General features: G+C 34.4%; 1 protein-coding gene and 1 non-coding gene across 2 annotated transcripts in view; one reads left to right on the forward strand and one right to left on the reverse strand.

Annotated features, from left to right (window-relative positions):
• The window catches only part of LOC100478721 (serine/threonine-protein kinase TNNI3K), a 292,736-nt gene that overhangs the window by 57,001 nt on the left and 214,743 nt on the right, over nt 1-20,992 (forward strand). The gene's annotated exons all lie outside the window — the stretch shown is intronic.
• Nucleotides 7,936-8,038, reverse strand: LOC117801236. The gene has a single exon (XR_004623764.1). It is a non-coding gene; the product is annotated as a U6 spliceosomal RNA (small nuclear RNA).

Raw genomic sequence — 20,992 nt, forward strand, 5'->3', positions numbered from 1 at the left:
GAAAATGGGCACACACAGCAGATAACCTCATATTGGTGTCACAAAGACTCAAAGACCACAATATGGTCAAGTAGTACAAGTAGTAATGAATGATTGTAGTGAGTTGTGAAGGTTCTTGGTCATTTATACAATTTTGAAGGTAAACATTTTCAGGTAATAAATGGTCGTGTGTGTATGTTGCATTTAAATATAAATGCACAACTGCAATTTGATTACTATAATTTTTATCATGTTATATATTCTAATTTTTTATCATTCCACTTTTTAAAAATCATCCAAATTTTTAGAGGTACCATATATCTGGAATAGATCAGGTCCTAGGTATTTGGATAAAGCATCCTCTACTGTAGCTGTCTCTCCTTTTAAGTCCTCAAATCATATTATAGTTGTATACTTACCAAGTTTGGGCCATGAAAACAGGCTCTTTCCTTTATACTGTACAGAACAGGTTTCCTGTACCTTATATGGGGGACACATGAAGGAATAATACTAAAATCAGCAAAATAGTAAACATCTCATGGCCAATAAAATTCTATAAAATATTTTAGATGTTATAATTTTAATTCTGAAGGTATCAGAAAGTGTCCATCTTGGCTTATAAAAGAACATTAGTGTCTCTTCTAAAAGTGCCATAAATAAGACAGCAAGTGGCAGATTTATTGTTGATCTATGTTTCATTTAAACTTGTTTTTGGAATATAGGAAAAGCAGTGAAAGGAAACTGACAGCTTTGAAGAGATATATGGTCTAAAACTCTGTACTACATCACTCATTTTAAATTAAGGCTCAGTATTATTCTTTCTGAAAGATATCAGATGTGGAAAGAGACAGAGTGTGGTCCTGTTCTTTAGAGAGGCAAAACACAGAAATAAAGAACCTCTTAAACTATTGATTTTGTGAAATATGTCAAATTATTTTCACTGTAAATGTAGCATCCTCTAACCTGAGGTGTGCTGACTAGTGATGACCTTACGTGTTTGGATGCTTACTGGCTTTTGCACCTTTATGACAGAACATTGAGGTTTATTTTATGTTTAGATAATTTATCAGTGTATATGTGTGTAATCCTGTTTATCTTGCTATTTTATCAGGTTGCTAGTGTGAGCCCAATATTTTACAAAGTTATATATCAAATAATATATGTATTGTATATAGACTTTAGCAATTTCAAAAGACATTTTTTGATACAGTAGATTTCTGTACCAACAGTATGTCATTGGCTAAACTATGGGAAGTAAAATATAACACAGATTAAGCTCCCTATCTGTGAAAACAACTTACATTGAGTGTTTTCAATATGCCAGTCATTTTCTAAGCACTTTACTATTGGTTATCTCTTTATATTCTCATAATAACCCCACAAGATAGGTAATATTATTATCCTTATTTAATAGATGAGGAAACTAAGTCACTCTATTGGATATGGGAACATTAAGGGTGGGAGAAATAGTATAAGAAACACCATGGTATATGTGGGGAAATACAAGTTCTGTCTAAACGTTATTAAAATGAGGGAATTTGGAAAGATGCTGAAGAGGGAAGCAGTGGCTCTTTCAGGGTGTGTCAGATGTGTGTCATCTATGGAGTGGGAAGCCAATATTTTTATATTGTATTAAATTGAATTATCTGTTGATATTGACATATAGATATATTAAGTTAAAGATGTACCAAAATGACATAGGAAGAAAAATATGGGGTGCTGGGGTGGCTCAGTCAGTTAAGCATCTGCCTTCAGCTCAGGTCATGATCTCAGGTCCTGGAATGGAGTCAGTGTTGGGCTTTGTGAGCAGTGGGGAGTTTTCTCTCTCTCCCTTTGCCCCTCCCCCTGGCTCAGGCACACATGCATGTTCTCTCTCTCTTATAAATAAACTCTTTTAAAAAATCTAATTCTTTTTCTTCACATTCAAAAAGTTTTCCAAACTTTCTATTTTATAACTTGGATTCTATATGTTTCCATTTTGGAATTCACTCTTTGGCTGTAAAACTATCTGCTTTGCTTTATCAATTCAGTGGACAGGAGTAAATGAACTCTGTCATAACGTACAAGAAACAGAAACCTAGGGGCGCCTGGGTGGCACAGCGGTTAAGCTTCTGCCTTCGGCTCAGGGCGTGATCTCGGCGTTATGGGATCGAGCCCCACATCAGGCTCCTCCGCTATGAGCCTGCTTCTTCCTCTCCCACTCCCCCTGCTTATGTTCCCTCTCTCGCTGGCTGTCTCTATCTCTGTCAAATAAATAAATAAAATCTTTAAAAAAAAAAAAAAGAAATAGAAACCTAAGCAACCCATCAGACATCAAAGGACATGGTAAGAAAAAGAAACATTTCTGAAAAGGCCTACTTGGCCAGAGATACATTAAATCTAGACTGTAGACCCAAAGACTTGTTTTTGGTATGTGAAAAATTGATTTCTAAAAGACCTAACACATTCACAAAGTCATATATTTCAGAGTGTACTTAAATATCTATATCACATCTCAGCTTTATAGGGATTTTCTTTAAACATATCTTACACCGACCTGCAGCCAATGTTTGTTACTGTTCCTGATAGAAACTCCTTGAGTGGAATTACAGAATTATTATTTCAGTATTAGAGGTGAAGATTGAAAAGCATAAATGATTTGCCAGAGGGCAAAGTGAAAGTTGGGAGAGTGCCTAGAGAAGAACATAGAGCACTGAAATCTTAAACCCAAAGCTTTGGTGTTCTAGGTTTAGTAAAGACCATACTTCTACTAAGATGCTGGAGTAGAACTGAGAATGGTTATTCAAATTACTGTCCCAGTTTCTAGCAGACACCAGTCATGAGGCAGTATACCTATTGATTAAAAGTGTAAGTATGCTCTGGAGGCAAGAAAATTTAGGTTTAAATCTCAATTTTGCTGTTTACTACTTATTTGGTCTAGTGTTGGGATGTGGTGATTATCTCTAACCCTAAATTTCTTTCTCTCTAACATAATCATAATAACAGGATTTACTTTTCATGTTGTTGTGAGGAACAAATGTAGCTGAAGAGACTAGTACCATGACTGGTATTGATATATGCAGGTTCTGGGTCCTTTATTCATCATAAATATGCTGATAATGTGTGACTGTACATTTCTTTAGAAATATATACAGGAACTCTGTTAAACATATGGCTATCTATAAAATCCATACACATTCCCTTTGTTTTGTTTTGTGTTTGGTTAGAACATTTAACATGAGATCTAGCCTCTTAACAAATTTTGACGTGTACAATACTGTATTATTAACTATAGGCAATATGTTATACAACAGGTTTCTAGAATTTATTCAACCAGCATAACTGAAACTTTATACCCATTGAACAACTCCCTACTTTCCCCCATCCAACAGCCCCCGGCAACCACTACTGTGTTCTCTGCTTATAAAAGTTTGACTGTTTTAGATACTAACATAAAAGGAATCAGGCTGTTATTTGTCCTGTGATGCTTATTTCACTTAGCATGATGTCCTCCAGGTTCATGAATGTTGTTGCAAATGGCAGAATTTTTTGAGGCTAAATAATATTCTACTGTATTCATTACCACATTTTCTTTATCTATTCATTTCTCAATGGACATGGGTTGTTTCCATATATTGGCTGTTGTAAATAATGTTGCAATAAACATGGGAGTGCTAATACCTGTTTGAGATCCTGATTTCAATTATTTTGAAATATCCAGAAGTGGTGTTGCTGGATCATTTGGTATTTCCATTTTTAATGTTTTGAGGAATGTCTGTAGTATTTTGCATAACTGCTGTACCATCTTATATTTCTGCCAACGGTGTATAGGGGTTCCAGTTTTTTCACAATCTCACCAAGACTTTTTTTTTAAATAACAGCTATCCTAGCAGGTGTGAGGTGATATCTCATTGTGATTTTAATATGTATTTCCCTAATGATTAATTATATTATGCATATTTTCATTTTCATGTTGGCTATTTGTATGTCTTCTTTGGAGAAATGTCTGTTCAAGTCCTTTGCCCATTTTTTAATTGTTTTCTTTGCTATTGAGTTACAGGAGTTCCTTATATATTTTTTGAAATTAGTCCCTTATCAGAAATATGGTTTGCAAATATTTTCTCCCATTCTGTGTGTTGCCTTTTCATTCTGTTGATTATTTCCTATGCCATGCAAAAACTTTTTAGTTTGATGTAGTACCACTTGTCTCTTTTTGCTTTTGCTGCCTGTGCTTTTGGTGTCATATTCAGGAAACTCTGAGAAGTGTTGGATAAGTCTATTACCTTGATTGTGGTGATGATTCCATGTGTGTATACATATGTCCAAATTCATCAAGTTGTGAACATTAAATATGTGCAGTTCTTTGTATATAAATTATAAGAACATAAAAGTCAATAGCCTCAGTCATATTAAATGTTTATATACAGAGAGGGTCTAACAGAAGAATAGTTCAAATTCATAGATCAGTTAGAAGTCCCAGAAAAAGACTTCTGTGCAGAAAATTGACCCATTGTGTCCTAGGAGATGAAGCTTTTGGATGGCCCTACGTGGCAGAGCTGCTCACCAAAATCTATGTTCTTTTCTCCTTCCTGGATGTTCAGGAAGAGTGCATTTCCCAGTCTTGCCTGCGGTTTGGTTTGGCTTCACAATTGAACACTCAATGAAAGTGAGGCACACTGTTTTCAGGTGTGGCCTCCAAAAACCTCCATAGCTCCTCCTCTGCACACTTTTCTTCTTTCTTGTTGACTGGAATGAAGCCAGCTTTTCAAGAAAACATTTGGTGAAAATAGCAGAATCTTCTAAACAACTGTGTGGAAGAAAGCTCCATGCCATCTTTTTTACCTAGTGATTATTAGTAAATGAGCAAGAAATGAACTTCTACTGGGTTTGAAACATAAATTTGTGGGTCCATTTATTGCAGCAGCAACTATTACCATATTATAGCTCTTAATTATAATGATATGGTATATTGTATGAGATATATATGAGATACAATGAAAATTTTAGTATACTGAAATAGGATATCAAATATCCATATTTGTGGGCCTTCACAAGAGGAGGAGGCATGGAGAGAGGATTGGGAAGTGGAAAAGAGAAAGCGCGGACTGTATCTCTGCATCGTTTTTAAGTCAGATCTTCAACTTTGACATTGATTCTCAGGCTGATTGTAAGTGGTTAGATGCTCTTTGAAAGCCAGATTAAAGAGAAAGCACTGTAGCAGCCTATTGCAGGACTCACAGGAAGCCTCCTCACACTGACATTAAGCATCAGGATGTTTATTTAAACATGCCTTTAGAATCAACACCTATAGGGAAGGGGAGGAAGCAGGACTGACGTGGGGAGAAATTGGACTATGATGCAGTCTCAGTAAAAGCTCAGTAAGCCCCATAGAGAGCTCTGAAACTGGGATGACCTTTGAGAATTTTCCAAGTTGGAATGAGAAGGTTGAGATTTTATACTGGCAGAATAACGAGTCATTAGATTCTGGTGGCAGGGCAGCTCTCTTTAGCCAAGGGATATCTCCAAAGAGGCAGATAGCTGAGGGCTGCACTCTTAGCCCAGCAGTATTCCTGGCAGCTTAGGTAATGCATTGTGCAGACATTAGAAAGCCCTCTTATCTTAAGTGATCAGGACCCAAATTTAATTGGTTAATTGAAAAAACACTGGTAAAAGAGAAAACTCGTATTAAAAATACATACCATAGTTGAATATTTTAACTGACATATAAATACATATTTCTTCATCACACTTTATATATGAGGCCAAAGCTTTTCTTTAAATGCAAGTCACAGGTTGGTCTTCAGAAATCTCCTTCTTGCTTGTAATGGGTCAGATACAACTTACTGCTTTAGTTTCTTTTGAATAAAGTAAGAATTTAGACAAATGCAAAGTAATCTGAGTATAGAGTATTGATAAATTGTTTACTACTTTTTTCTACTTGTATTTCATTAGTTTGTATTAACATATATAAATTATATACATAAAATAAGACAACTAACATTATCAGTTCGGAATGAAATATGACTGATTTTTTGGAAAGCATAGAGTTTAAATCAGAAGTGAAGTTCTGAAAAGATACCTACCAGCTGCAGATGTTTGACCAGTATGTCACCAAGTCTCTTTTGCCACATTAGAATCAGTCAATTTGGGACAGGCTAAGTGAGCTACCACTGCAGGTCCAGCTATGCAGGTTTTTTTCAGCTTTATTAAGGTATTATTGATAAATAAAAATTGTATATATTTAAGTTAGCACACCAAGTTTTGAATATACATATGCATTGTTTAATGATTACCATAGTCGAGCTAATTAACATATTCATCACCTCACATTGTTACAATTTTCTTAGTTGGGAAAATACTTGAGATCTACTTTTTTAGCAAATTTCAAGTGTATAATACATTATTATTAACTATAGTCATCATGTTGCAACATGAGGTCTCCAGAACTTATTTTTCCTCTAGCCAAGAGTTTTTAATCCTCTGAGTGACATCTTCCTATTTCTTCCAACCCCTCAGCCCCTGTAACCACCACTCCAACCTCTGCTACTTTGAGTTTGGTTTTTTTTTAAGTCCATGTATAAGTGAGATCATGCAGTATTTGTCTTTCTGTGCCTGGCTTAATTCACTTAGCATAGTGCTAGGTACATCCATGTTGTCACAAACAGCAAGATTTCCTTTTTTTAAAAAGACTGGATATTGTTTCATTACTTATGTATATCATATTTTATATATCTGTTGATGAGCACTTAAGTTGCTTCCGTATCTTAGCTACTGTGAATAATGCTGCAGTGAACTGGGACTGCAGATAGCAGTTTGAGTGAGTGATTCTATTTCCTTTGTACACTCATCTGTGACATTGCTGGTTCATATGATAGTTACATTTTTAATTTTATGAGGAAGTGCCATTCTCTTTTCTATAATTGCTGTTCCAGTTCACATTCCCACCTACAGCATACAAGGGTTCCCTTTTCTCTATATCCTTGCCAAAACTTACTTTTTTGACTTTTGGTAGTAGCCATACTAACGGGCATGAGGTAATATCTCACTGTAATTTTGATTTGAGTTTTTTTTATTTATTAGCGATTAATATTTTATTTATTAGCGATTAGCCTGCTTCTTCCTCTCCCACTCCCCCTGCTTGTGTTCCCTCTCTCGCTGGCTGTCTCTCTCTCTCAAATAAACAAATAAAATCTTTAAAAAAATGTCTATTCAGGTCCTTTGCCTATTTTTGTATTCACATGTTTGAATATTTTGCTGTTTAGTTGTATGAGGTTTTTTTATGTATTTTAGGTATAATCTCTTAAGAGATATATGTGTTGAAGATATTATCTCCCATTCCATAGCTTCCTTTTCCTTTTGTTGTTTCTTTTGTTATACAAAAACTTTTACGTTTCATACAGTCCCCCTCATTTATTTTTGTTTTTGTTTTCTGTGCTTTTGGTGTCACATCCAAAAAAAAAAAAAAGAGGAAAAAAAAGCGTTGCCAAGACCATTGTCAAGGTGGTTTTCCCCTTTGTTTTCATCTAGGAATTTAAGGTTTTCAGGTCTTACATTTAAGTCTTTAATCCGTCTTCAGTTGTTTTTTGTGTAGTATAAAATAAGCATCCATTTCTTTTTGATGTGGATATCTAGTTTTCCCAACATCATTTATGGAAGAGGCTATCCTTTCCACATTGCATATTCTTGACAATGTTGTCAAAGATTAGTTGAATACATATGCATGGGTTTATTTCTGGGCTCTTTATTCTGTTCTAATGGTCTAAATATCTGTTTTCAAACTAGTACCATATGTTTTGATTTTTATCACTTTGTAATATAATTTGAAATCAGTAAGCGAGATGGCTCCAACTTTGTTCTTCTTGCTGTAGATTGCTTTAGCTTTGGGGTTTGTTTTGTTTTGTTTTGTTTTTTAATTCCAGTATAGTTAACATACAGTGTTATATAGTTTCAGGTGTACAATATAGTGATTCAATAATTAAAAATCTGAATGACTTCACAAATTTGTATGTCATCCTTGCACAGGGGCACACTAATCTCTGTATCATTCCAATTTTAGTTTATGTGCTGCTAAAGTGAGTACTATCTGGGCTCTTTTGTGGTTTCCATAGAAATTGTTTTTCTTTTTTCTATTTCTGTTGCTATTGGAATTTTGATAGGGATTACATTGAATTTGTATACTCTATGGGTAATATGGACATTTTAAGAATTTGCATTTATTTGTATCTTCAGATTTTTATACAACTTTTGTATGTTGATTTTGTACTGAGCATTTCTATTGAATTATTTTTTTCTAACAAATGGAGTTTTAGGGTTTTCTAGATAAGATCGTGTCATCTACAAGCAGAGACAAATTTTACTTCTTTCTCTCTGATTTGGATGCCTTTTATTTATGTATTTTTCTCGCTGAATTTCTCTGGTGGGACTTCCACTATTATACTGAATAGAAGTGGCCATAGTAGACATCCTTGTCTTATTCCTGATCATACAAGAAAAGCTTTTAGCCCTTCACCATTGAGTATGATGTTAGGTGTAAACTTGTCATATATAACCTTTATTGTGTTGAGGTACATTCCCTCACTACCTAAATATTTAGAGATTTTATAAGGAAGGGACACTAATTTTGTCAAATGCTTTTTCTACATATACTGATATGATCATATGATTTTTGTCCTTCATTTTGTTAATGTGGTGTATCACATTCATGGATTTATGTATGCTGAACATTCTTGCATCTAAGTTATAAATCGCACTTCATCATGGTATATGATCATTTTAAAATGCTACTGAATTATGTTTTCTAGTGTTTTGCTGAGGACTTTTGCATGTATATTCATCCAGGATATTGGATTGTAATTTTCTTTCCTTTTAATGTCCTTATCTGATTTTGGTATCAGTGTAATGCTGGCCTCATAAAATTAGTTTGGAAGTCTTCCCTCTTTTGTTTTTTGGAAGAATTTGAGAAGGATTGGTATTAATTCTTTGAATGTTCAGTAGAGTTCTCCAGTGAAGCTATCTGATCCTGGACTTTCGTTTATTACGAGGCTTTAATAACTGATTCCATTTCCTTTCTCATTATTGGTCTATTCTGATTTTCTATTTCTTCAATATTCAGTCTTAGTAGGTTGCATATTCTTAGGAATGTTATCTATTTATCTAATTTTTTGGTATGTAATTGTTCATAAGAGTGTCTCATGATGCTTTTTATTTCTATGGTATCAGTTGTAATGTTTCTTCTTTCATTGCTGACTTTATTTGGATCTTCAACCTTTTTTTCATAATTAACTAAAGATTTGCCAGTTTTGTTTATCTTTTTAAGAAACCACCCTTACTCTCATTAATGTTTCTGTTGTTTTTCTAGTCTCTATTTCATTTATTTCTGCTCTGACCTGTCTTATTGTCTTCCTTTTGCCAACTGTGGGCTTTGTTTATTGTTTTTTTTTCTGGTTTCTTGAGGTATAAACTTATGATTTTACCTGAAATCTTCCTTTTTTGTTAATGTAGACGTTTTTGTATTAACTGTTCACTTAGAACTGCTTTTGCTACATCCCATAAGTTTTGGCATGATGTAATTCCATTTTTGTTGCTTTCAAGATATTTCCCTTTTGATTTCTTCTTTGACTCTTTGATTGTTCAGGAATATGTTGTTTTATTTCCATATTTTTTTAGTTTCATGCATTTTTTTAGTTTAACTTCTGTTATTACTTTCTATTTTCATACCATTGTGGACAGAACAGATACATGATATGATTTCAGTCTTCTTAAAATTGTTAAGATTTATATTCTGACCTAACATATGAATTTTTTTGGAGAATGTTCCTGTGTGCTTGAGAAGAATGTATTGTGCTGCTATTGGATGGAATGTTCTGTATATATCAGTTAGGTCCATTTGGTCTAAAATGTATTTTAAGTACAATATTTCCTTATCTATTTTTGGTCTGGATGATCCACTAATTGTTAAAAGTGGAGTATTAAAGTCCTTTATTATTATTGAATATCCGTCTATTTCTCCCTTAAGAGCTGTTAATATTTGCTTTATATATTTAGATGCTCCAATATTGGGTGCATATACATTTATAATTATTTTATCCTCTCAATAAATTAATACTTTTATCTCATATAATGATCTCCTTTTTTTCTTGTTACAGGTTTGACATGAAGTCTATTTTGTCTGATATAAGTATAGCTACCCTTCTTGCCTTTGCTTTCTATTTGCATGGAATACCTTTTTCCATCTCTTCATTTTCAGCCTGTGTGTGAGTCTGTTGTAGGCAGCATATACTTGGGTCTTGCTTATATTTTTTTTAATTAAGACTTAACTTTTTTAGAGCACTTTTAGGTTTACAACAAAGTTGAGAGAAAGGTACAGAGATTTCCTATACACCCTCTTCCCCTATAGATGCATATCCTCCCACATTATCAACATGCTCATGGGACTGATACACTTTTTACAAAGGATGAACCTACCTTGACACATCGTGATCACCCCACATCTGTAGTTTACCTTAGGAGTCACTTGTATATTCTATGGGTCTGGACAAATGTTTAATGATATATATCCATCTTTACATCACATAGAGTGTCTTCGCTGAACTAAAAATCCTCTGTGTTCTGCCTATTTATCTCTTTCCCACTTCCCACCCCTGACAATCATCAATCCTTTTATTTTCTGTATAGCTTTGCCTTTTCCAGAATGTCATATATTTGTAATTAAACGGTATGTATTTTTTCAGGATTGCTTCTTTAACTTAGTAATATGCATTTAACTCTCCTTCTTGTCTTTTCATAGCTTGATAGATCATTTTTATAGGAGTGAATTATATGCCATTGTCTGGATGTGACATAGTTTACTTATCATGGTGGCTTCTAAGTTTTGGCAATTATGAATAAAGCTACTATAAACATCTGTGTGCCAGTTTTTGTGTGAATGTAAGTTTTCACTTCCTTTGGATAAATAGTGAGGAGCGTGGGTGCTGGATCATATAATAAAAGTATGTTTAGTTTAGAAAAAAAAGAGTATTTTAGTTTTGTAAGAAACTGTCAAACTGTTCTAAAATGGCTGTGCCATTTCGTATCCCCACCAACAATGTATGAGAGATCCTGTTGTTCCACATTCTTACTGGCATTTGATGGTGGATTTTGGCCATTCTAATAGATGTATATTGGTATCTCGTTTTAATTTGCATTTTCTTGATGATATATGATGTGAAGCATCTTTTCATATATTTTTTTAATTTTACATCTATATATCTTCTTTGGTGAGTTGCTTATTATGGTCTTTGGCCCATTATTAAAATTTTTATTTAATTTTTTTATTTTTTTCATTTAAATTCAATTAGCCAACATATAGTACATCATTAGTTTCAGATGTAGAGTTCAGTTATTCATCAGTCACATGTAACACCCAGTGCTCGTCACATCACGTGCCCTTCTAAATGGCCATCACCCAGTTACCCCATCCCCCCACTCATCTCCCCTCTAGCAACCCTCAGTTTGGTTCCTAGAGCTAATAGTCTCTCATAGCCCATTTTTAAATCAGTTGTTCATTTTCTTATTGTTGGGTTTTAAGAGTTTTTCTGTATTTTGGATAAAAGACCCTTATCAGGGGCGCCTGGGTAGCGCAGTCGTTAGGTGTCTGCCTTCGGCTCCGGGCGTGATCCCGGCATTCTAGGATCGAGTCCCACATCGGGTTCCTCTGCTGGGAGCCTGCTTCTTCCTCTCCCACTTCCCCTGCTTCTGTTCCCTCTCTCGCTGGCTATCTCTGTCAAACAAATAAATAAAAAATCTTAAAAAAAAAAAAAAGACCTTTATCAGATTTGTCTTTTTTTCTTTTTTTTAAGATTTGTATTTACTTATTTGTCAGAGAGAGAGAGAACACTCACAAGCAGGAGGAGCGGCAGGCAGAGGGAGAAGCAGGCTCCCCGAGCAAGGAGCCCAATGCGGGACTCAATACCAGGACTCCAGGTTCATGACCTGAGCACCCAGGTGTCCCTACCTTTGTCTTTTGCAGATATTTTCTCCTAGTTTCTAGGTTGTCTTCTAATTCTCTTGATATTGCTTTCAATAGAATAGGAATTTTTTATTTTAATGAAGTTCAGCTCATCAATTATCTCTTTCATAAATCATGTATTTGGTATTATATCTAAAAAGGAACCACTATATTCAAATCCATCTAGGTTTGTTCTTAGATTATCTTCTAAGAGTTTTATAATTTGCTTTTACTTTTAGGTCATAGACCCATTCTGAGTTAGTTTTGTGAAGGGTGTAAGGTTTGTATCTAGATTTGTTTTCATCTGCATGTGGATGTCCATTTGTTCCAGGATCATTTGTTGAAAAGACATTTTTGCTCCATAGTATTGCCTTTGCCCCTTGGTCAAATATCAGTCGACTTTATTTATGTCTGTCTATTTCTGGTCTTGCTTTTAGATTCTGTTGATCTGTCTATTTTTTTTGTTATTACCATACTATCTTGATTACTGTAGCTTTATAGAAAGGCTTGAAGTTTAGTCGCATCAATATTACAACATTGTTCTTCTTCAATATTGTGTTGGCTATTCTGGATCTTTTGCCTCTATATAAACTTTAAAATCAGTCTGTCGATATCCAAAAAATAATTTGCTAGGATTTTGATGGGGATTGCATTAAATCTGTAGAAAAAGTACAGAGGAAATGGTATCTTGGTTATTGAGTCTTCTTACATGAACATGAAATATTTCTCCATTTATATAGTTCTTTGATTTTGTCCATCAGCATTTTGTAGTTTTCCTCATATATATCTTGTATATATTTTGTTAGATTTATATTTATGTACTTTTTATCATAATGTAAATAATACTGTGTTTTAATAATTTCAAATTTTACTTGTTCATTGTTGGTATTTAGGAAAGCAAATGACTTGTGTACCCTGTACCTTGCAATCTTGAATAATTGCTTATTAGTTCTAGGAAATTTTTGTGGATCCTTTCAGAATTTCAACTTGGATGATCATGTCATCTGTGAATATAGCCATATAGCTTTGTAGCTTCTTCTCTATCTGTACACTTTTATTCCTTTTCTTGCCTTATTACATTAGCAAGGAGTTCTAGTACTGTGTTGAAAGGAATGGTGAAAGGGGATATTGTTGCCTTGTAATTAATCTTAGAGGGAATGCTTCAATTTTTCTCATCATTCATATGATTGTAGCTGTAGGGTTTTTGTGGATAGTCTTTATCAAGTTGAGAAAGTTTCCCTCTATTCCTAGTTTTCTAAGAGGTTTCTTGCCATGAATGAGTGTTGGATTTTGTCAAATGCTTTTTCTACATCTGTTGATATGATCAAGTGGTTTTTCTTTTATTATTCTGTTGATGGGATGCATTACAGTTATTAGTTTTCAAATTTTGAGCCAATCTTGCATATCTAGAATAAATCCTTTTTTGGTTTTTTAATTCATTTTGTTATATTTTATTGAGGATTTTCATATCTATCAGAGATATTGGTCTGTAGTTTTCTTTTTTTGTAATGTGTTCGGTTTTAGTAGTAGGGTAATGCTGGCCTCATGGAATAAGTTAGTATATATTCCCTTTCCCTCCATTGTTTGAAGGAAATTATAGAGAGTTGATATAATTTCTGTCTTAAATTTTGATAGAATTCAGCAGTGAACCCATCTGGCTCTGATCCTTTCTGTTTGGGATGGTTACTAATTTTTACCCAATTTCTTTAATAGATATAGGTCTATTCAGATCATCTATTTCTTCTTATTTGTGTTTTGGTAGATTGTATCTTTTAAGCAATTAGTCTGTTTCATCTTGATTATCAAATTCGTGGACGTAGAACTGGTCATAGTATTCCTTTACTATTTTTAAATGTCCATGGGATCTGTACTAATATCCTGTTTCATTTCTGATACGGTAATTTGTGTCCTCTGTCTTTTTTTTGTTAATTAGCCTAGCTAAAGGCTTATGAAAATTATTGGTCTTTTCAAAGACCCAGCTTTTGTTTTTGTTGACTTTCTCTGTTGGTTTCCTGTTTTCAATTTTATTGATTTCTGCTCTAATTCTTATTATTTAATTTCTTCTGATTGCTTTGGATTTAATTTGCTCTTCTTTTTATAGTTTCCTGACATAGAGTCTTGTTTCTTTTTATCTATTCAGCCACTCAATGTTTTTTGAGTGTAGAATTTAATCCATGTACATCAAACATAATTATTGATACATAGGGACTTATCATTGCCATTTTATTCATTGTTTTCTGGCTACTTTATAGTTCTTGTTGTTGTTGTTGTTTTTCCCTCTCTTGTTGTCTTCCGTTGTTATTTAACTATTTTCTTTAGTGGTATGCTTTAATTCCTTTCTCTTTATCTTATGTGTATCCACCATAGGTTTTTACTTCATGGTTACCATGGGGCTTACATAAAGTATCTTATAGTTTTAACTGTCTATTTAAGGTAATAACAACTCTGGTTGCACACAAAAACTACTGTTTTACTCCCTTCCGCCTCACATTTTGTTTTTGGGATGGCACAGTGTACTTTTTTTTTTATATATTGTGTATCTATTAACAGATATTTGTAGCTATAGTTATTTTTAATACTTTTATCTTTTAATCTTTATACTAAAGTTAAAACTGAATAACACACCACCATTACAGTAATAGAGTATTCTGAATTTTTCTATATACTTATTGTTACTATTGAGGTACTTTTCTTTTATATGTTTTCATATTACTAGTTATTGACCTTTCATTTCCACTTGAATAACTCCTTTTAGCAATTCTTTTCAGGCAAGCCTTGGTGATGAACTCACTCAGCTTTTGTTTGTCTGGAAAAGTATCTCTCTTTCATTTCTGAAGGATAGGCGTGCTGGGTAAAGTATTCTTGGTTGACAGTTGTTTTTCTTTGTTGTTGTTCTGTTTTGTTTTGTTTTTCTTTCAGCACTTTGAATATATCCACCCACCCTCTCCTAGTCTGCAAGGTTTCTGCTGAAATCTTCACCTATAGCCTGATGAGGGTTCTCTTATATGAGATGAGATGAGTTTCTTTTCTCTTGCTGTTTGCAGAATTCTCTCTTTTTGTTTGAGTTTTGACTGCTTTATTGTAATGTGTTTTTGTAAAGTCCTCTTTGTTTTGCATCTGTTTGAGAGCCACTAAGCTTCCTATACCTAGATATCAATATCTCTCACCAGATTTGGGAAGTTTTCAGCCATTATTTCCTTTAAATAAACTTTCTGCCCTTCTCCCCCCCTTCCTTCTGGGACTCCCATAATGTGTGCATTTTTCTCTGATGATGTTCCATAAATCCCATAGACTTTCTTCACTCTCATTCTTTATCTTTTTGTTTCTCTAATTTGGTAATTTCAAATAATGTTTTTTCATATTCACAGATTCTTCTACTTGATTCAATCTGCTATAGATGGTATGTACTGCATTTTTCATTTCATTCATTGTGTTGTCCAGCTCCAGAATATCTGTTTGGTTCTTCTTTATAAATTCTGTCTTTTTTTTGAACTTCTCATTTGTTCATATATTGTTTCCCTATTTTGTTGAATTGTCTATCTGTGTTCTCTTGTAGCTTGCTGAGGTCCTTAAAACAATTCTTTTAAATTCTTTGTCAATTCATAGATCTCTTTATCTTTGTAATCAGTTATTGGAAAATCACTGTATTCCTTTGATAGTATCTAGTTTCCTTGATTTTTTTGTGTTTCTTATAGTCTTGCATTAATGGGTGCACACTTAATGAAACAGTCACTTCTAGAATTTATTAACTGCTTCAGGTGGAGAAAGACCTTCATCCACAGGTGAGCATGAGAGTGCCAGCTGGGTGTAATGTGGCAGTTTTCAGGATAGAGATTTCAAATTATAGGTTAGCTTATTGTTGGATATTTTTTTTCCACAATTAATCTCAAGGTGCAAGATTCATTGTCTTTGAACTATGTTACACAGTAAATTTAGAGCTGTTTGATATTTGAAAACATAACTTTTAATCATTGTTCTTCTTTCACAAATGTGGAGCTATTTCGGAGTTAAACTGAATTATTCTAATAAGTTTTCAGTTCTCACAACCAGATAAATTAATTCAGAAGTTGTAGGCTTCTAGCTGTCAGGGAAAAAAAATCTAGCACACACAGTGAAGATTTTTTTTCTTTTTTTAAATTATTACTTAATTAGTTTCCCTCATAGTAAAAAAAAAAAAAGTCATTAGTCCAATTATAAGTCCCTTTGGTTCCAGTGAACTAGGATTAGATATGTTACACCCCCTAGTTTTTCTTTGAAAATAGCTAAAAATATATTAACACAGAAGAGAGTAATACCTAGCACATGACAAAAATAGATGCAAGCCCATCTTTTCATAATAAACTCCCAGGGCACATTTTATGAAGGTATCAAGGATAATAAATTGTTTTTAATATAATTAGGAAATTTCTGTTATCTGGACCAAATTTGAGGTTTCTTTGTTCTTAGGATATTTTATCATGTAAATGGGAGTGAGTCTTACCATGGATCTGGAAATGAAATTTTGGTCTCTATTCAAGTGTCTCCTCTGAATACTGAAATTCTGTGCACAGAAAATTCCCTGCTTCTTACACAAAGGTCTTTGCTAAATGACAAATACAATATATTTTGTGTAGGTGTGTGTTGTGCAGGAGTTTACAAACTTCACAGCATTCTGGCCTACTCATGAGTAATTGAAAGATAAACTATGAATCTTTGCCTCTCTAATTTTATAACAGCCTTTGATAACCCCTGTGATTTCCATTTCATATTGTATATATTAACCTTGTATGAGTTTTCTGTTCCCTAGCTCTTTTAAAAGATGAACAGCTTTTCTGGGGATATATGATTATTATACTTCTTGTGTTGAAATTTACATATGTTTATTCATTCATTTATTATTTTTTTTAATTTATGAAGCATATGGCCATAAAAAGAAAGTGAGGAGGAAGATGTAAATACAGAGAACTTGTTGAACCTCTCTTTTATAGATTATTAAAAATAGGATAAATCACCATCAATCTCACTTGTTGTAAGTAGTTACCTGCCTAAGAGACCAGAAGCTGGAGGTCCTTCTAGCTTCTCAGTGATCCTCTATCCTAAGATATACATGTTCTACGGTGTATGGCATTGTCTGCTTTGGGTCCAGGGAGACACATTTATGTAAGATACAAGGCTATCACAGAATTTGTTCATGGGCTTGCAGTAGAGATGAGTTAAGGTCAAATAAAACATAAGGAAAAAAGAAACAGGGTTTCTCTTACTGAGATTATTTATGACTGGTCTTCCTGCCATTGCAGGTTTACTGAAAGATGGTGATGAGGTCTTATACATTGTCAATCCAAATAAACATAGGAATTTAAATTATGTAGTGAGGACAGATTAGAATAAGAGATCAATTTCTGATTATTCCAGACTGTTTTCTAATTGGCAAAGTGTCCAAGCTAACCCTTACTAAATAGTATTTTTGCCCATTTCTGTCTTCATCGTCACCTCGATGGGAGGATTAGAAAAAAGAAGGGGTGCCTAGGTGGCTCAGTCAGTTAAGTGTCTACCTTCAGCTCAGGTCATGATCCTGGGGTCCTGGAATGGAGCCCTGCATCGTGCTCCCTGCTCAGCCAGGAACCTGCTTCTCCCTCTTCCTGTCCCCTGCCTCGTGCTATCTCGCTATCTCTCTCTCTCAAATAAATAAATAAAATCTTTAAAAATTAAGAAAGAAAAAGAAGAGACCATGATATCTAGCCATTTCATTAGTCACTGATTAAAAATTTCAAATAGGAGAAATGGGAAATCTTCAATGAAAAAGAGAGTCAGGGATTATTTGTGTATGTCCCAGCTTGACTACTGTCTCCTCTATTATTGTTCCTATTCTCCTTGTCTCAGTTTCTTAGCCTCAGCCCTTCCTAGCTCATCCCATTGGACCACCTGAGCTCTCCAGAGAAGACTCAGTTCTGCTTTAGGACTAACTAATTTGGACTTAAGCAGCTGGTATTCAAATAGCCTTAGGCACATTTTACCTTGTCTCTTCCTATGAAATTGAGAATCTTTCTCTCTCCTGGACCCTAGATCCTAGTGTTTCTATAGCATTTATATGTTTGGAACTTCTTTTACCTTTCTCTTTGATAGCTCCTATACAACCTTCTAAGCAATATTCAGTATAGGCATTATCTCTTTGGAAAATTCACTCCCCCAATTCAGTGCCTCATCTTTGTCTCATAACACCAGGTTTATCTCTAGTATACTTCTCTCACTATGTTGATATCACATACTTATTTGTCTCTCACCTTAGACAATAAATTCATTAAATCCAGGACCAGGCATCTGTATTTGTCTCCTAAGCTTGGCACAGAGTTGACATTCGGTACTTGTAAAGGAATGACTGGCTGACTCAGTCTGAAATTGCCCTGGAGTCACAATTGCCTCACACCAATTTTCAGGTCTAGCCTTCTGTTTAGCCTCCTTCTTTCCTATCTCCATCTTGTCAGAATTCTTTCTAAGGCTTTGGTCCTGGCTTCTAAAGCCTCATTGACATTAACTTGTTGGCCAAGGGATAATAATCTGCCTGCTGGACTACTTAGTGCACTAAGAACTCCCAACTAATGAGCTTTCTCCACAAATTCAGCCCCAGTGAATGAGTTGCTCATTGGAGCTAGGCTTGCCTTGCCTTTAAATGTGGTACCAGGCATGATTTGGATCCCCTGCATCTCACTGCCTGCTCTATCTGGTAGGAAGCCACTCTCTCTATGCTGTTGATAGAGTTGATGCTCTAACCTGAGAACCAAGGAAATGAATATTTATGAAGGATTTTCTTTAGTCAGGTCTTTTGCTTATTTTTTTTATTATGCCATTTAATTTAATCGTCATATAGCTTTATTGAAGAAATTGAGGCTTAAACAGATGAGTTAATTTGTACCAAATCACACAGCTGTTAAGTATCAGAGTCTAAATTCTTACCCAAACTGGCTGACTCCAAAAACTGAGCTCTAATCAATTTTCTGTATAGCTAAAGAGAGAGGACCTATGAAAAGCTTCCTCAGAGAGTCTAAAGGAGAAAGTCCATTGTTTCTGTATTTTCTTTAGTATTTCCACTTATATTCTTTAGTATTTCCACTTATACATTTGGCTTTATTCTTTTCTTTAAGGTTATGCCCAAGATTTCTCATCAATAAGACGATTTTTTTGGAAACAACACTTTCCATTACTTGTTTTTCATCTGTCCTTGGTGAAAAGCTAGAGTGCTAAGGATGCATTTCAGAACAACTATAAACGCAAGAAAAACTTGTTCTTCAAAACGTTTCAAGATTAATGTTTTCTTGATCAATTCTGATTAGGGCTTATTTTCTATAGCACTGACAATATTTTTTTTAACTCAGTAACAAGAAAATTTTGTTAAAAATGTTTACCGGGGCGCCTGGGTGGCACAGCAGTTAAGCGTCTGCCTTCGGCTCAGGGCGTGATCCTGGCGTTCTGGGATCGAGCCCCACATCAGGCTCTTCTGCTATGAGCCTGCTTCTTCCTCTCCCACTCCCCCTGCTTGTGTTCCCTCTCTCGTTGCTGTCGCTATCTCTGTCGAATAAATAAATAAAAAATCTTTAAAAAAAAATTTTTACCACAATGAAAGTGTCACTTTTTTTTTTTTTTGGTCATTTGTTTCTATCTTATTTGTTGCTGTATCATTTGCTTCAGCTGCTATCTTAGGACCTAAAGATTTTTGGTTCCACCTATTGCTTTTTTCTTTGTTCAGAAATTTGTGTACTATCAGTTTGCTTGAAGGTTGAACTAGTTAATTTACATGGATTAGCCATCCTTACTGATTATACAATTTGTAGGTCTCAACAGCAACAAAATATGTTTAAAAAAATAGGGACAACTTCAAAATAGCAACAGCAGAGCATTAAAACAAGCATGGGACCGTTCTAAGTTTGGGATCCTCTATGACTGCGTAGGTTGCACATCATGGTGTTTGCCCTAGTTCTCATACAATTTCATAACTATTGCTGAAAATATTATTAGCAGAAAAATCATCAAAATCACAATTAAATGAAAGACTGAGAGGGAAAAATTCATATTTATATATAAAATACTTTCTGTTTTCCCTAATTTGATTAGAATTGAGGGTGGGGAGGAAAGTGTGTTTAATTGAATAGTAATAATAATGACACTTCACAGCCTTTGAAGCTATAGGTTAAACGTTGCTAGAGCTTTGGAAAATTATTTGCACTGTTCGTAGTTTATATTTGAGAAATAGGTTAAAGGAAATGAAAGCAATTTGAAGTTTGTGTTTTAGGTTTCTATCTCATTGCTTGTCCAATCATGAAAGAATTACAAATGCCTTCTACTGGGGCGCCTGGGTGGCTCAGTTGTTTGGGCGGCTGCCTTCAGCTCAGGTCATGATACCAGGGTCCCGGGATCGAGTCCCCGCATCGGGCTCCCAGCTGGGCCCGGAAGCCTGCTTCTCCCTCTCACACTCCCCCTGCTTGTATTCCCTGTCTCGCTGTCTCTCTCTGTCAAATAAATTAAAAAAATAAATAAATAAATGCCTTCTACTAAACCTGCACTCATTGTGACCAAAACACAAGCATATTGAAGGATATTTCTGGAAAGGAGGCAAAGTCATTGGAATTTCTCTGTTGTATGAATGCTGCATATACTCCATAATTTGCATACAAATTGTTCATGGAAAGAAATTAGGTTCTGTTTTGATTTGGTAATGGAAATTTGACACATAGTGAAAGGGAGCTCATAATAGCAATTTTGCAAGTAAAGGTGTCTTTAGAGAAGAAAAAGTAATCAGAGATAGTGAAGACTCCATTATTGGCCTACTTTAAATACTATTTCTGAGCGTGGTATTTTAAAACATTATATACTTACAGCCCAGCAAAAACCACTAGAGAATGAATAATGTATTTATTGTGTATTTAAAATTTATCAAATATTCCCAAGCACAAAAAATGTATTATTATTGCATATTTCAGTCAGACAATTAATGCCTACATTTATATATTATGTGTTAGTAAACTGGACTGAGACTTGTGGTAAATACTGTAACTTTGGTTCTCTTGGTATATTTTT

The sequence above is a fragment of the Ailuropoda melanoleuca genome, chromosome 2 (assembly GCF_002007445.2).
Source record: "Ailuropoda melanoleuca isolate Jingjing chromosome 2, ASM200744v2, whole genome shotgun sequence".
Classification (NCBI taxonomy): domain Eukaryota; kingdom Metazoa; phylum Chordata; class Mammalia; order Carnivora; family Ursidae; genus Ailuropoda; species Ailuropoda melanoleuca.